We start from the raw sequence: 14,984 nt of genomic DNA, 5'->3' as shown, positions 1-14,984 counted from the left end.
ACAATGACGACACAGAGAGTATATCTATAGTCTGCATATATAACACTGTCTATTTCTGTCTTAAATTTATTCAATGTCCCAGCTTCCACAGCTCTCTGAGGCAGTGAATTCCACAGATTTACAACCCTCTGAGAGAAGAAATTTCTCCTCTTCTCTGTTTTAAATGGGCAGTCCCTTATTCAAAGTTCATGCCCTTTAGTTCTAGTTTCCCCCATCAATGGAAACATCCTCTCTGCATCTACCTTGTCAAGCCCCCTCATAATCTTATACGTTTCGATAAGATCACCTCTCATTCTTCTGAATTCCAACGAGTCGAGGCCCAACCTACTCAACCTTTCCTCATAAGTCAACCCTTTCATCCCCGGAATCAACCTAGTGAACCTTCTCTGAACTGCCTCCAAAGCAAGTATATCCTTTCGTAAATATGGAAACCAAAACTGCATGCAGTATTCCAGGTGTAGCCTCAACAATACCTTATATAGTTGTAGTAAGGCTTCCCTGCTTTTATACTCCATCCCCTTTGCAATAAAGGCCAAGATTCCATTGGCCTTCCTGATCACTTGCTGTACCTGCATACTATCCTTTTGTGTTTCATGCACAAGTACCCCCAGGTCCCGCTGTACTGCGGCACTTTTCAATCTTTCTTCATTTAAATAATAACTTGCTCTTTGATTTTTTTTCTGCCAAAGTGCATGACCTCACACTTTCCAACGTTATACTCCATCTGCCAAATTTTTGTATACTCACTTAGCCTGTCTATGTCCTTTTGCAGATTTTTTGTGTCCTCCTCACACATTGCTTTTCCTCCCATCTTTGTATCGTCACCAAACTTGGCAACATTACACTCAGTCCCTTCTTCCAAGATTGTAAATAGTTGATCCCTGCGGCACCCCATTAGTTACTGGTTGCCAACCCGAGAATGAACCATTTATCCCGACTCTCTGTTCTCTGTTAAATTCTCTGCCCATGCTAATATATTACCCCCAACCCCGTGAACTTTTATCTTGTGCAGTAACCTTTTATGTGGCACCTTGTCAAATGCCTTCTGGAAGTCCAAATACACCATATTCACTGGTTCCCCTTTTTGCACCTTGTTCGTTACATCCTCAGAGACCTCCAGCAAATTTGTCAAACATGACTTCCCCTTCATAAATCCATGCTGACTCTGCCTGACTAAATTTTGCTTTTCCAAATGTCCTGCTACTGCTTCTTTAATAATGGACTCCAACATTTCCCAACCACAGATGTTAGGCTAACTGGTCTATAGTTTCCTGCTTTTTGTCTGCCTCCTTTTTTAAGGGGCGTTACATTTGCAGTTTTCCAATCTGCTGGGACCTCCCCAGAATCCAGTGAATTTTGGTAAATTACAACCAATGCATTCACAATCCCTGCTGCTACTTCTCTTAAGACTCTAGGATGCAAGCCATCAGGTCGAGGGGATTGATCTGCCTTTAGCCCCATTATATTACTGAGTACCACCTCCTTAGTGATTGTGATTGTGTTAAGTTCCTCCCCCCCCCCCCCCCCCCATAGCCCCTAGACTATCCACTGTCGGAATATTGTTTGTGTCCTCTACTGTAAAGACTGATACAAAATATTTGTTCAGAGTTTCTGCCATCTCTATGTTCCCCATTACTAATTCCCTGTTCTCGTCCTCTAAAGGACCAACATTTACTTTAGCCACCCTTTTCCTTTTTATATTCCTATAGAAACTCTTGCTATCTGTTTTTATATTTTGTGCTAGTTTGCTTTCAAAATCTATCTTCCCTTTCTTAATCATTTTTTTAGTCGTTCTTTGCTGGCTTTAAAATCTTCACAGTCTTCTGTCCTCCCACTAGTTTTGGCCACTTTGTATGCCCTTGTTTTTAATTGGATACCGTCCTTTATTTCTTCAGTTAGCCATGGATGGCGATCTTTTCTCTTGCACTCTTTCCTCCTCCCTGGAATATATTTTTCTTGAGAATTGTGAAATATCTCCTTAAATGTACACCACTGTTCATCAATTGTCCTGCACTTAAATCTATTTTCCCAGTCCACTTTACCCAACTTTGACCTCATATCTTCATAGTCTCCTTTATTTAAGCTTAGTACGCTGGTTAGAGATCCAACTTTCTTACCCTCCACCCACCATCATCATTGGCAGTCTCTCGGAATCGAGGAAGACTTGCTTCCACTCCTAAAGTGAGTCCTTTGATGGCTAAACAGTCCAATTCAAGAGCCACAGACCCTGTCACAGGTGGGACAGACATTTGCCGCGGGAAGCGGGGTGGATGGGACTGATTTGGCGCATGCTCCTTCCGCTGCTTGCGCCTGACCTCTTCACGCTCGCGGTGTTGAGATTTGAAGAGATCAACACCCTTCCGGATGCACTTTCTCCATCTAGGGCAGTCTTCAGCCAGGGACTCCCAGGTGTCAGTGGTGAGGTCGCACTTTACCAGGGAGGCTTTGAGGGTGGCCTTGTAACGTTTCCGCTGCCCACCTTTGGCTTGTTTGCTGTGAGGGAGCTCCGCATAGAGTCATTGCTTAGGGAGTCTCGTGTCTGGCATGCGAACTATGTGGCCTGCCCAGCGAAGTTGATCGAGTGTGGTCAATGCTTCAATGCTGGGGATGTTAGCCTGGGTGCGGACACTGATGTTGGTGCGCCTGTCATCCCAGTGGATTTGCAGGATCTTGCGGAGACATCGTTGGTGATATATCTCCAGCGACTTGAGGTGGCTTCTGTACATCGACCATGCCTCTGATCCATACGGGAGGGTGGGTATTACTCCAGCCCTGTAGACCATGAGCTTGGTGGTAGATTTGAGGGCCTGGCCTTCGAACACTCTTTTCCTCAGACGGCCGAAAGCTGCGCTGGCTCACTGGAGGTGATGTTGAATCTCCGCATCAATGTCTGCCTTTGTTGATAAGAGGCTCTCGAGGTATGGGAAGTGGTCCACGTTGTCGAGAGCCGCGCCGTGAATCTTGATGACTGCGGGGCAGTGCTGTGCAACGAGGAGGACCTTTGTCTTACGGATGTTAAGCGTAAGGCCCATGCTTTCATATGCCTCAGTGAATACATCGACTATATCCTGGATTTCAGCCTCAGAATGTGCGCAGACGCAGGCGTCATCCGTGTACTGCAGCTCAACGATAGAGGTTGGGGTGATCTTGGATCTGCAGGCGACGTAGGTTCAACAGCTTCTCACTGGTTCTGTAGCTTAGTTCCATTCTAGTGGGGAGCTTGTTGACTGTGAGGTGGAGAATGGCAGCAAGGAAGATTGAGAAGAGAGTTGGAGCGACGGCGCAGACCTGTTTGACCCCGGTCCGGATGTGGCTTGGATCTGTAATGGAACCGCTGGTAAGGATCATGGCCTGCATGTCATCGTGGAGCAGGCGAAGGATGTCGTCAAACTTTTGGGGGCAAAACGGAGGAGGACGCTCCATAAACCCTCGTGGTTGACAGTTTCAAAGGCCTTTGTAAGATCGAAAAAGGCCATTTATAAGGGCTGGCGATGCGCTCCACATTTTTCCTGCAGCTGTCGCACTGTAAAGATCATATCCGTTGTGCCCCGTAGGGAACGAAATCCACACTGTGATTCTGGGAGGAGCTCCTTGGCCATGGGGAGAAGACGGTTGAGGAGAACTCTAGTGACAACCTTCCCAGCGGCTGATAGCAGGGGGATTCCCCTGTCGTTGTCGCAGTCAGACTTTTTCCCCTTTTTAAAGATGGTCACGATCACTGCATCTCTGAGATCTCCTGGCATGCTCTCCTCCCTCCAAATGAGAGAGATGAGGTCATGTATCGGCGCCAACAGCGCCTCTCCGGCATACTTTAGCGCCTCAGCAGAAATTCCATTTGCACCCGTAGCCTTGAGCTGTTTTATGGCTTTGTCTACCTCTTGCAGCGTTGGGGTTTCACTGAAGTGGTGGCGGGTCACATGCTGTGGGATGGAGTTGAAAACACTCAAGTCAAAGGCAGAGTCTCGATTGAGGAGATCTTCAAAGTGCTCCTTCCAGCGGGCCCTGACAGCCTCAGTGTCCTTGATGAGTGTTTCCCCGTTCTTGGCCAGGAGTGAGGTGGGGCCTTGGGAGTTTGGACCGTAGGTGGCCTTGACTGCAATGATGAATCCTTGCATATCGTGGCTGTCAGCCAGTTGTTGTATCTCCTGTGCTTTCTCCATCCACCGCCTCTTCTTTAGGTTCCGGGTTTTTTGTTGGACCTCAGCCTTGAGCCGCCTGTAACGTTGCTTTGCAGCTCCCGAGTTGTGATGTTGCTTGAGGCTCAGAAATGCTCTGAGCTTACGATCTATTAGTTGTTGAATCTCCTGATCATTTTCATCAAACCAGTCCTGGTGTTTTCTGGTTAAGTAACCAAGTGTCTCTTCACAGGAACTGGTTATGGAGACCTGGAGGGCAGACCAAGCACTGTGGGCATTCAGCATCTCAGGGTCATCAAGGCACGTCAGATTAGCTGGGAGGCACTTGGTGTACGGGGCTCTCTTAGTTGGATCTTTAAGTGCCCCAGCATTAACTTTTTTGTGTCACTGCTTCTGCTGTCCCCTCTGCTTTGGGGCTATGTTTATATCGATGATGGATCGGATTAGGTGATGGTCCGTCCAGCAGTCCTCAGCTCCTGCCATGGTCCGGGTGATGCGCACATCCTTGCGATCCCTGGCTCGGATGATGACATAGTCAAGCAGGTGTCAGTGTTTGGAGCGAGGGTGTTGCCACGATGCTTTGTATTTGTCCTTCTGGCGGAACAGGGTGTTGGTGATGAGGAGTTCGTGTTCTAGACATTTTGTCAGGAGTAGGGTACCGCTGGAGTTGGCTTTCCCTACCCCCTCTTTGCCAATCACGCCTCCCCAGAGGGCTGTGTCTTTGCCGACCCAGGCATTCAAGTCACCTAGGTGGATCAATTAGTCGCCCGTGGGGATGAGGGACAGGGATGTCTCGAGGTTGGAATAAAAACCCTCTTTGGCTTCATCCATTGCATTGAGTGTTGGGGCATATGCACTGATGACTGTGGCGCATTGGTTCCGGGATAGGGTAAGGCGAAGGGTCATGAGGTGTTCATTAACCCTACAGGGGGAGTCTTTGAGGCGGTCGACCAGTTAATTTTTGACGGCAAAGCCGACTCCATGAAGGCGGCATTCTTCCTCTGGTTTTTCTTTCCAGAAAAAGGTGTAACCTCCACCATGTTCTTTAAGCTGGCCTTCCCCTGCCCGCAGGCTCTTGCATCAGGCGGCGATGTCAATGTCAAAACGTCTAAGTTCCTGGGCAACTATGGTGGTGCTGCATTCTGGCCTGTTGCTATTGAAATTGTCCACGAGGGTCTTGACATTCCAGGTCCCGAACTTCATATTAGCGAAGTGGAAGATGCCTGTGCATGAGTTCTTTTAACGTGGGGTGGCCGCTGCACACCGGCAACCACACGGGCTTAGCTGAGCAAGGTCTTGGTCTAGTGGCAAGGGGATCCAAGATGACTGGAGATCAGGCACAGCTGTATAAGTCTAATTGTCTACGGCGAGATGTTGGCCGCAAGCTCAGCGCCGAGTAGCACCATTGATGGTAGATGGCCCGAGGCTTGGTTGGGGGCAGGCATTCGGAAGGTCAGCTGCCCGCTGGGGTTCCGAGGGATGTTTTGGAAAGTTTTTTCCAAGGTTAAGAATTTCCCCAAAGGTTTCCAAGTTGTTTTAAAAGTTTAAGAGTTTAAAAGTATTAAAAAGAAGTTACACAGGTTGATTGAAGGTTTAATAAATAGATAAAATTGATAAAGTTGATAAAACAGTCTAAAATGTAAATCAAGTTGTTTAAAATTAGAAAACAAAGAAAAAAGTTCTCCAAGTTGATTAAAAATGTAAGAGTTTTCCCGAATTGTTTAAGAAGTTTAAAAGTTGATTAAAGTAAAAAGGGGGCAGAAGCAAAAGGTAGGAAGGAGAAAAACAAGAGTGGAGGGCAGAGAAATCAAGGGCAGAAATCAAAAAGGGCCACATTACAACATAATTCTAAAAGGACAAAGAGTGTTAAAAAAAACAAGCCTTAAGGCTCTGAGTCTCAATGTGAGGAGCATTTGTAATAAGGTGGATGAATTAACTGCGCAGATAGCTGTTAACGGATATGACGTAATTGGGATTACGGACACATGGCTCCAGGGTAACCAAGGCTGAGAACTCAACATCCAGGCGTATTCAATATTCAGGAAGGATAGACAGAAATGAAAAGGAGGTGGGGTAGCGTTACTGGTTAAAGAGGAGATTAACGCAATAGTAAGGAAGGACATTAGCTTGGATGATGTGGAATCTATATGGGTAGAGCTGCAAAACACCAAAGGGCAGAAAGCGTTAGTGGGAGTTGTGTACAGACCACCAAACAGTGGTAGTGAGGTTGGGGACAGCATCAAACAGGAAATTAGCGATGCAATAAAAGTACAGCAGTTATCATGGGTGACTTTAATCTACATATAGGTCTAACCAAACTGGTAGCAATACTGTGGAGGAGGATTTTCTGGAGTGTAGAAGGGATGGTTTTCTAGACCAATATGTCGAGGAATCAACTAGAGAGCAGGCCATCCTAGACTGGATCTTGTGTAATGAGAGAGGATTAATTAGCAATCTTGTCGTGCGAGGCCCCTTGGGGAAGAGTGACCATAATATGATTGAACGCCGGCCTCGGAGTCCCTTCGGCCGGTTCGATGCTGGCCCCAGGCAGAATGTTTCACAGTTGCCGCAGGAGGTCCAGCCGGCAGGCCCAAGTCGCAAGACTGCAGTACAGGGCAGGACACAGGGGCTGGAATCACCACCACACTTGCTCTCTCCTCTGCTCCTGGGCTGGGTCTGTCCTCCACTCCTGGACGGGGTCTGCCTTCTGCTCCCAGGCCGGATCTGTCCTCCGGTCCCAGGCTGGGTCTGTCCTCCGCAATCCGGGGGGGTGGGGGGGGGGTCTGTCCTCCGCTCCTGGGCTGGGTCTGTCCTCCACTCCCGGGGGGTTCTGCCTGCTCCCAGAGTGGGGGGTGGGGGATGGTGGGTCTGTCCTCCGCTCACAGGCGGGGTCTGTCCTCCATTCCCGGGCTGGGTCTGTCCGCTCCTGGGGGGGGGGGGTCTGTCCACTCCTTGAGGGGGGGAGGGGGGAGGGGGGTCTGTCCTCTGCTCCTGGGCTGGGTCTGTCCTCCGCTCCCCGGGGGGGGGGCGGTCGGGGGGAAGGGTCTGTCCTCCGCTCCCGGGCTGGGTCTGTCCTCCGCTCCCGGGCAGGGTCTGTCCTCCACTCTCAAACCCACAACCTTCTGACTCGTATAGAAGCGGGCCGGTGCGGGGTCCCTTCGGCCCGGGATAGAAGCGGGCTGGTGCGGAGTCCTTTCGGCTAGTACTCTGATCCCACTCTGGGCCCATATACTTGCTCCCCGCCGCTTCTCCCTGTAAGCACACCAATGGTTTTCTGGACCACATTGCATGTGGCTCTGTGGCTCTCGTTGTCTCGCTTCTCGGCCTCGGTGTGGATGTCATCAGCCAGGTGGCTAGGCCATATCGTTTGTCACCAAGCATCCAGCATTGACCTTGTGGCTGATTGTTAAATAATGATTGCTCTCACGCATGATGTGAACCTCATCGATGCTGCCTGGAAATTTAGCATTCACTGCCATAATTATCTGGCTGTGGTCGACAACGAGTTGGATTTTCAGGGAGTGAAATCCTTTTCGGTTGCGAAAAATCTCTGTGTCCTGAGAAAGTGCCCGCATGGCGATGTGCATACAGTGTATTGCTCCCTGCACCTTGGGAAAGTTAGCAATTCGGTAGAATTCTTGAGCCCTGTCTGTCTGAGCCTCAGGGAAACTGATAAAGTCCATCCTACGTGCGTACAGGGCTTCAGTGACCTGTCTAATGCAGCGATGTGTGGCATGCTGAGATATAGCGCAAATGTCGACCACGGAGGCCTGAAAGGAACTGAATAGGTAGAATGACAGTGCCGCAGTGACCTTGACCCCGACGGACTGTGAAGTCCTGAAAGCGCTGGCAGGCTGCAGATCTGCCCTGATGAGGTGGCATATCTCACTGATAACCACTTTGTGGAAGCGCAGTCTCCGAAGGCAGGTGTTCTCGGATAAGTCGAAGTAAGACCATTTCTCCCTGTAAGTGCGGGGGGTGTATGGTCTGTACCTCCTCATCAGTCTGGCACATCTTAGATTGGGCACATAATATTGTGGGTTAGACGTTGTGCCATTTGCACTCTGCAGCAATTGTGTTGTAATCTATGCAGGCTGAGAAATGGCTGGCCCCATTCCAATAACTATAAGTATAATGCCGATTGTTCACAAGCAATAAATTTCCCCCCGAAGACACCTAAAGTAAAATCCAATCGTCCACAGTATGATAAGATGTCCGTTCAGATGGTCACATCACCTGAAAAGAACTCCAGAGTACATCCAAACTCCCCCGAAGTTGAAGCAACCTTTTCAATGAAGGGACCTGCGATTTACAAAATGGCGTCCACACCGCTGTGATTAGTTCAGAACTGTTATATATGAATAAAGAGTCTGACTGGATACTGTGAGCTCAAAGTAAAGTGTGCACTTAGTCTTTTATTGCAGGCCTCCAGAGTGCCTCTCCAGCCTGTGAGGCCTCCATAAATACCTGTGCTCCCAACACTCCCCTCCCCTTCAAAGTCAACAGTGTAACTATTTACAAGGTGAGTCGATTTGGGGCCTTTCTTTCCCTGGTTGATCATCCCGGTGTAAATGCTGGTTTTGGTGAATCGTTTGTTGGGCCCTCGCTGGGCTGCTGTGCAGCTGGCCTTGCTGGGCTGCCTGGTGCGGTAAGTCCTAGTGGGCTGCTGCAGGTGATAGGTTCTGCTTCGTGGTCAACCGCGGTGTCAGTTGCCACTGGTGTGTATGTTGGGGGGTCAAAAAAGGTAGGGTCCAAAGTGGGTTGCTCAGGATAGTCCGTGAATCTGAGTTTGATTTGGTCCAAGTGTTTCTGGTGAATGAGTCCATTTGAAAGTTTGACCCGAAACAACCTGCTCCCCTCTTTAGCCACAACAGTGCTGGGAAGCCACTTGGGACCTTGTTCATAATTCAATACAAATATAGGATCATTGATTTCAATCTCGCATGACACATTTGCGCTATCATAATATGTACTTTGTTGAAGCCACCTGCTCTCTACCTGTTCATGTAGATCAGGGTGAACTAACGAGAGCCTTGTCTTAAGTGCTCTTTTTATGAGCAGTTCAGCAGGTGGAATCCCAGTGAGCAAGTGGGGTCTCGTGCGGTAGCTAAGCAGGACTCGGGATAGACAAGTCTGCAGTGAGCCTTCAGTTACCCTCTTCAAGCCCTGCTTGACAGTTTGCACTGCTCTCTCTGCCTGACCATTGGATGCTGGTTTGAATGGGGCAGATGTAACATGTTTGATCCCATGACGGATCATGAAATCTTTTAACTTGGCACTGGTAAAACATGGCCCGTTTTCACTCACAAGGACATTGGGTAGTCCGTGTGTGGCAAACATGGCCCGCGGGCTTTCAGTGGTGGCAGTGGATGTGCTTGCCGACATTATCACATATTCAATCCATTTGGAGTACGCATCTACAACCACTAGGAAATTTTTACCCAAAAACGGGCCTGCATAGTCGACATGGACCCTGGACCATGGTTTGGAGGGCCACGACCATAAACTTAATGGCACCTCCCTGGGTGCATTGCTTAACTGCGAGCATGTGTTACATCTGTGAACGCAGGACTCTAAGTCCGCATCGATACCGGGCCACCACACGTGGGATCTGGCTATCGCTTTCATCATTACGATGCCTGGGTCGGTACTGTGGAGGTCATTGATGAAAGTGTCTCTGCCCTTCTTGGGGACCACTACCCAATTGTTCCACAGAAGACAGTCTGCCTGTATAGACATTTCATCTTTGCGCCGCTGGTACGGCTTTATCTCTTCCTGCATTTCCACTGGGACACTGGACCAGCTCCCATGAAGCACACAATTTTTTACGAGGGACAGTAAGGGGTCCTGGCTCGTCCAGGTTCTAATCTGTCGGGCTGTGACGGGTGATGCTCACTCTCGAATGCTTCCATAACCATGACTAAATCTGTGGGCTGCGCCATTTCCACCCCCGTGGTGGGCAATGGCAGCCGACTGAGAGCATTGGCACAGTTTTCTGTGCCTGGCCTGTGGTGGATGGCGTAGTTCTATGCGGACAACGTGAGCGCCTATCTCTGGATGCGGGCCGATGCATTCGTATTTATCTCCTTACTCTCGGAAAACAGGGATATTAGTGGCCTATGGTCCGTTTCCAATTCAAATTTGAGCCCAAACAGGAATTGATGCATTTTCTTCACCTCACAGACAAACGCTAACACTTCTTTTTCAATCATGCTGTAAACTCTTTCAGCCTTAGACAGACTCCTGGATGCATAAGCAACTGGTTGCAATTTCCCAGATTCATTAGCTTGTTGCAATACACACCCGACGCCATATGACGACGCACCACATGCTAGTACCAAACGCTTACATGGATCATACAACACAAGCAATTTGTTTGAGCATAACAGTTTTCTAGCTTTTACAAAGGCATTTTCTTGGCTTCTGCCCCATACCCATTTGTGTCTTTACGCAGTAAGACATGCAGTGGTTCTAACTATGTGCTGAGACCCGGTAAGAAGTTACCAAAGTAGTTCAGGAGTCCTAGAAACGACTGCAGCTCCATCACATTCTGTGGCCTCTGATCGTTCTCGATTTCCTCCGTCTTCGAATCGATGGGCCTGATGCTGTCCGATGCGATTCTTCTCCCCAGGGACTCCACTTCAGGCACCAGGAAAATGCACTTCGAGTGTTTCAACCTGAGCCCCACGCGGTTGAGTCGCCTAAGACCCTCCTCCAGGTTCTGCAGATGCTCGACTGTGTCCCGACCTGTAACCAAGATGTCGTCCTGGAAGACCACCGTGCGCGGGACTGACTTCAGTAAGCTTTCCATGTTTCTCTGTAGAATAACGCCGCGGCCGATCGAACTCCAAACGGGCATCTGTTGTAAATGAAGAAACTTTTGTGCGTGTTGATGCAGGTGAGGCCCTTCGATGATTCCTCCAGCTCCTGCGACCGAGGTCAAGTCCAGCTTCGTCAACATCTTTCCTCCTACCATCATAGCAAAAAGGTGGACAGCCTTTGGTAGTGGGTATTGATCCTGCAGGGAGAAACGATTGATAGTTACTTTGTAATCACCACAGATTCTGATGGTGCTGTCTCCCTTGAGGACTGGAACAATCGGACTGGCCCACTCGTTGAATTCGATCGGCGAAATGATGCCCTCTCGTTGCAGCTGGTCCAGCTCGATCTCTACCCTTTCATCATGTACGGTACTGCTCTTGCCTTGTGATGAATAGGTCACGCTCCCGGAATTAGGTGGATCTGCACTTTTGCTCCTTGGAACTTCCCGATGCCTAGTTCGAACAGCGAAGGGAACTTGTTTAAGACCTGGGCACACGAAGTGTCGTCAGTGGACAAGAGCGCTCGGACGATGTCCCAGTTCCAGCGTATCTTTCCCAGCCAGCTCCTGCTGAGCAGCGTGGGACCATCGGCCGGTACCACCCAGAGTGAAGCTTGTGCACCGCTCCATCATAGGAGACCTTTACAGTAGCACTGCCGATTACAGGAATCAGTTCCTTTGTGTAAGTTCTCAGTTTAGTGCGAATGCGAGTCAAAAATGGCCTTGAGGCCTTGCTGCAGCACAATTTTTCGAAAGTCTTTTTGCTCATAATGGACTGGCTTGCGCTCGTGTCCAGCTCCATTGACACCGGGAGTCCATTTAATTCAACTTTCAGCATTATCGGGGGACACTTTGTGGTAAATATGTGCATCCCATATACCTCTGCCTCCTTGGTCTGAGGCTCTGGTTCGTTGTGGTCCGCCGTGGATCTTTCCTCCTTTGCAACATGGTGGTTTGCAGGATTAACAGGATTTGCAGCTCGCCTGCACATACGTTGGAGGTGTCCCATTGTTCCACAGCCCTTGCAAATGTACCCTTTGAAGTGGCATGAATGGAAATGATGATCACCCCTGCAGCGCCAACAAGGTGTTAATGGCCTTAAAATTATTAAGGGGCTTGACAGGGTTAATGCTGGGAAAATGTTTCCCTTGGAGTCTAGAACCAGGGGTCACAGTCTCAGAGTAAGGAGTAGGCCATTTAGGACTGAGATGAGGAAATATTTCTTCACTCAGATGGTTGTGAATCTTTGGAATTCTCTACCCCAGAGAGCTGTGGATGCTCAGTCGTTAAGTATATTCAAGACAGAGGTCGATAATTTTTGGGGAACGAAGGGATATGGGAATAGTGCGGGAAGGTGGAGTTGAGGTACAAGATCAGCCATGATCTTGATGAACGGTGGAGCAGGCTCGAAACGCCAATTGGTCTACTCCAGCTCCTATTACTTATGTTCCGACTCATTGTTTACTATATATCTGAATTTCGTGTCATCTGCACACTTTGAAATTATGTCCTATATACCCAAGTTCAGGTCATTAATATAAATCAAAAAGAGCAGTGATCCTAATACCAACACCTATGAAACATAATTGTATGCTTCCCTCCATTCTGAAAAACTATACTGTAATATAAAACTCCACCTAGTGAATTACTGCTCCACCTAGTGAACTACTGTGGTAATGCAACCTCTCATGTAAATACAATAAAAGCATCATGTGAAAAGGTCAAGAACATAAGAACTAGGAGCAGGAGTAGGCCATCTGGCCCCTTGAGCCTGCTCCGCCATTCAATAAGATCATTACTGATCTGATCCTGGCCTCAACGCCACTTCCCTGCCCTCTCCCCATAACCCTCGTCTCCTTTATCTTTCCAAAATCTGTCTAGCGCCACCTTAAATATATTCGATAACCCAGCCTCCACAGCTCTCTGGAGGAGAGTATCCAAAGATTCCTGACCCTCAGAGAATAAATTCTTCCAAAATTCTGTTTTATTCTCACTAGTTCTAGATTCCCCACAAGAGGCAACATCCTCTCTGCATCTACCCTGTCAAGCCCCCTCAGAATCTTATCCATTTCAATAAGATCACCTCTCAGTTTTCTAAACTCCAATGAGTATAGGCCCAACCTGCTCAACCTTTCTTCATATGATAATCCCTTCATCTCAGGAATCAACCTCGTGAACCTTCTCTGAACTGCCTCTAATGAAAGTATATCCCTCCTTAAATAAGACCATTATTGTATGTAGTACTCCAGGTGTGATCTCACCAACACCCTGTACAGTTGTAGTAGGATTTTCTTACTTTTATACTCCATCCCCCTTGCAATAAAGACCAGCATTCCATTTGTTTCCTAATTACTTGCTGTACCTGCATGCTAACTTTTTGAGTTTCATGTATGAGGACCCCCAGATCCCTCTGTACCGCAGCATTTTGTAATCTCTCTCCATTTAAATAATATTTTGCTTTTTTATTTTTCCTACCAAAGGTGTGAGTGCGCCGGTGTGAGTGCGCCAATGCAGTTCCAGCTCAGACCGGGAAGTGAATTCCTTTCCACAGCCCCCATATTGCCACAGTTTCTCCGTGGTGCGGGTGTCCTTGTGTTTCTCTGACAAGTTCCTATAGAGCCATCTTATATGTTTGTGTTTGTGATGTCATAAAGAATATATTATATTGGCGATGAAGATAGGATAATTGGATTCCCTAGCTGAAATTTTTGTTGGTAGATGTTTGTGCCAACCAACAGAGAGACTTTGTAGACGTTCTTTTTTTTTGCAGCACAACTAAAAATTCAAGGTAAATTACAAGCACACTTGGCTGAACTGCCAGAGTCCAGATGGCCGCTCCTATGGGAATAATAGGCCATTTGGGTGAGTTCCATCGTGACTGAGAAACTTTCGGAGTGTATGTGGAATGGCGAGAAATGTTTTTCACCACAAATAGTATTGTCGAAGTCCCCGGAGATGAAAACCATAATTGGGTGGTGTTAGAAAGAAAATGAGCTATTTTCCTGACTGAAGCAGGCCCCGAGGTGTATGAAACCCTGAAAATTTTGCTGGTTCCCGTCAAGCCAAAGGACATGCCACTGATGGAGAAGTTAGAACAGTATTACAGTCCTGAGCCCCTGGAAATTGCTGAAAGTTATTGTTTTCAATAGAAATCATTTAACTGACAAGAGTATCAGTGAGTACATTGTAGCATTAAAAATGCTATCCATTCATTTACATTTCAAAAACTTTTAGGACCGAGCATTACGTGACCGCATTGTTTGTGGGATGAAAAATGAAGCAATCAGAAGAAAGTTGTTGACAACCCCGAACTAGACTTTTGATTTAGCTTGTCAGACTGCTATGTCGATGGATATGGCCGACCAATATGCTTGAGAATTTCGCACCATTTCCAGTCATCAGACAACCGAGGTGAATCGCATGCAGGTTAAAAATAAAAGGCAGCTGAGCCCCAAGTGGCCAAGGTAACAGTGCATTGAAGTCCTGCTATCGGTGTCTGGGACAACACATTGCTCAAAGCTGTCCATATGTGAAGGCAGAGTGGTTCCACTGCAAGAAAACTGGGCATCTTGTGAAGGCGTGCCGACTGAAGACAGATGTTCAATGCTCGAAGTAAAAATCCCCAGTCACTACATAACATTGAAGAGAAGCAAAAGAACGAGGAGGTTCTAGAGATAAATATCATCAGGAGCACAAGGGTATCTAACGACGATTCGCAAAATATCGTCATCCAAGTGGACATTGCAGGAACCAGGATACCCATGGAAATCGACACTGGTGCATCTGTGAGCGCAGTGCCGGAATATTTTGACAAGTTGAGTGATTTTCCACTGCAGAAGTCGGAGATAGGCTTCTCAGGAGAGAAAATTCCTGTGGTAGGACATATCACCGTACCGGTGAAATACAAGGATCAGTTTCAGAGCTTGCCTCTCTTAGTAGTGTCAGGAGACACGCCTGCCTTAATAGGTAGAAATTGGTTGGAATCACTGAATCTGCATTGGAATGAGATTTTTCATATTGAAATGAGA

The sequence above is a fragment of the Pristiophorus japonicus genome, chromosome 1 (genome assembly GCF_044704955.1).
Source record: "Pristiophorus japonicus isolate sPriJap1 chromosome 1, sPriJap1.hap1, whole genome shotgun sequence".
Lineage (NCBI taxonomy): Eukaryota > Metazoa > Chordata > Chondrichthyes > Pristiophoridae > Pristiophorus > Pristiophorus japonicus.
The sequence above is the reverse complement of the archived record's forward strand: the minus strand, read 5'-3'. Positions refer to the sequence as shown.